Raw genomic sequence first — 2,500 nt, 5'->3', positions numbered from 1 at the left:
GTGTGTGTCAGAGAAAGAGAGCTGTGTCTGTCCGCAGTGTCAGTTCTAATTAAATTCTGCTGGACAGCTGATGTCCTGTCCTAGCCAGCTCTCTCATGGGGGGTGATGGGAGGGGGGGGGTGTCTAATCCGCTGTCCCAGCCTGCCTCTGGTGTCCGATCGCCTCCGGTGACCTGGGACACGCTCTGGGGGTAATTTAGGGTGCCGTCCCCTTTCGGCTGTCCTGTGTATGTGTGACCCAGACGGGTTGGATACACTCACTCTGCTAGTGTGAATAACCTCCGGCCGCGTGGCCGAATAGCTGGCTTTTCAGTGGCGTAGCCGGGTAGAAAGAGCGGTTGTGAGTCAGAGGACCCCGAATATAGTGTTCCTATAGGGAACTCTATTTCCCAGGAGCTCGCTCCATCGTCTAGCTGTGAGACGTCAGGGAGCTGGTTTTTCGCTTCCCTCTGGAAAATTGAATATTCTCCCCTCCCTTTCTCTCTGTAAAGCGCATTGTTTGGCCTCTGTGTATGAAATGCGCTATACAAATAAAAATAGATTAGATTTGATTGGGAGGGCCGGTGTGTGAGTAGTAGGGAGCTTTGGGAAAACACAACGCAGACGAGTTGACATTGGTTACGTGCTGAACATGTGACGTGCTGCCTCTTTTATGGTCCTCAATTTAGCAGGATGTTTTCTGTGGTAACGTCATGTCTAACTACAGTCGGTTTTAGCGGCTTTGCTCATGACCGTCATCCAAACAGGCCTGATGGTACCGTTGTGCCTCTGTATCCTGCATAGCGACAAGTACATAAACTGTAATTTGGGTTTCGGTAAACGTGTGTTTTCAGGAAACGGTGTTCCAGGAGCCAGAAGGCTACAGTACACCTCCGGGCAGCCATATCAGATGCCGTGGCCTCGCTTCAACAGGTGCCACCCTGAGCTGTGACTCACCTGCGTCTGCTCCGCGGTCTTGGCTGAGGAACCGCCCCCCCCCCCCCCCCCCCCACCGACCCAGCCCCACCACAACCCTGAGTGCTACATTTACAGCATGTTTGCTGGCGCAACACAATAATAATTGAATCTTAGCAGCAAAGGATAAGTACTGCTTGTTAGCATCGGCTAATATAATTACATAGCCTGTTAGCATGGGAGGGTCACTATCTGATTGAACACTTAGCTTATTAATGATAGTTACCTAAGCATAGAAAATGCAGTTGGACCGCTGACTACGTTTGATTACACTGGGGGAGTGGGGGCATCTGAGCGGTGGAACCTCACACAACAACACACCCTCCGGTCACTGGTCCGTTATCCCCGGTAACGCGTTCCTCGTTCTGCTCACGGTTGGCTCCCAGACATGCGTCATCATGTTGTGAGGTGAACAGAGCAGCGCAGTGTGATCCGCCTTCACTGTAACTCTGACATAACCCCCCGCCCCTTTTCCCTTGGTTGTCATGGAGAGTGACTGCTTTTGGCACCTCTCCCCTCACGTCTGTTCCGGGGCCCCGCATCTCCGAAACACCATCCACCTCATCGGTCAACGTACGACCGTGACGACGACAACCGCACGCAGCGTGCTCATTATAGGGTTTTATGTGTACACGGTTATTGAGCCAGAAGTAGATTTAACAGTCAGAGAAATGAAACCAGCAGAACATCTTTGTGGATTGAGTGACAGAAAACAATGGCCACTGTCAATAGTTCTCCACACACTCTGGTGGTATTGATTGAGCATTGATGTGGCGTGTGGACAGAGCAGTGTGTGTGTGTGTATGTGTGTGTGTGTGTGTGTGTGTGCTCCCCCAGGCCCTAACAGAGGTATTGAGCTGAGATGGTAGGCCTTGATGAACACAGTGCTCAGCTGTGCTGTGGTACCCCACCCCTCCTCCTGGGTTCTAGATGCTGAGAGGCTGAGAGATGTCCTCCTGCCTCAGTAAGAGCTCTTCTAAATGGAGGAGCTTCTTCTCTTGAGACAGAGCGCTGTTGTCCCTGGTTCCCTGAGGTGGGTCTATATAAACTCGCTTACGAGAAGCCGCTGCTTAATTGAATGAATCATATTCACAGAAAGATATTTTTCACACCCGGGTTTGAGTGTGTGTGTTTGTTTGTGTGTGTGTGTGTGTGTGTGTGCGTGTGTATGTGTGCCTGTGTGTGTGTGTGTGAGTGTGTGTGCGTGTGTATGTGTGCGTGTGCGTGTGCCTGTGTGTGTGTGTGTGAGTGAGTGCACAGTATGTGTATTAGTAGTAGCACGGTGCTGTAGCTCCCAGTCTCTGGTGTGTCTGGGTGTGTAGCAGACAGGGGCTTTATTTAAAGCTAAAGAGCGCTGCCTGGGTTTAATGAGGAGAAGGTGATGCGTTCAGAGAGGGGGGAGTGAAAGCAGCTCAGTCCAGAGAATAATTCAATTTCCTGTGCGTGACGTGACGGGGGTTGTCCGTTCTGACGTTCTGAGCACGGCAGATTAGATCCAACAGGTGAAGGGAGGGAACACAGAGACTCTTCAGTCTGAAGAGACTTTT

At 51.2% G+C, this 2,500-nt stretch overlaps 1 protein-coding gene across 1 annotated transcript in view; it reads left to right on the top strand.

Moving 5' to 3' along the window:
- Positions 1 to 2,500, top strand: part of LOC311307256 (rap1 GTPase-activating protein 1-like) — a gene marked incomplete at both ends in the record, with an annotated part of 65,774 nt that overhangs the window by 30,783 nt on the left and 32,491 nt on the right. The window lies entirely within an intron of this gene.

The sequence above is a fragment of the Borostomias antarcticus genome, assembly GCF_949987555.1.
Source record: "Borostomias antarcticus genome assembly, chromosome: 3".
NCBI classification, from domain to species: Eukaryota; Metazoa; Chordata; class Actinopteri; order Stomiiformes; family Stomiidae; genus Borostomias; species Borostomias antarcticus.
The sequence above is the reverse complement of the archived record's forward strand: the minus strand, read 5'-3'. Positions and strand labels throughout refer to the sequence as shown.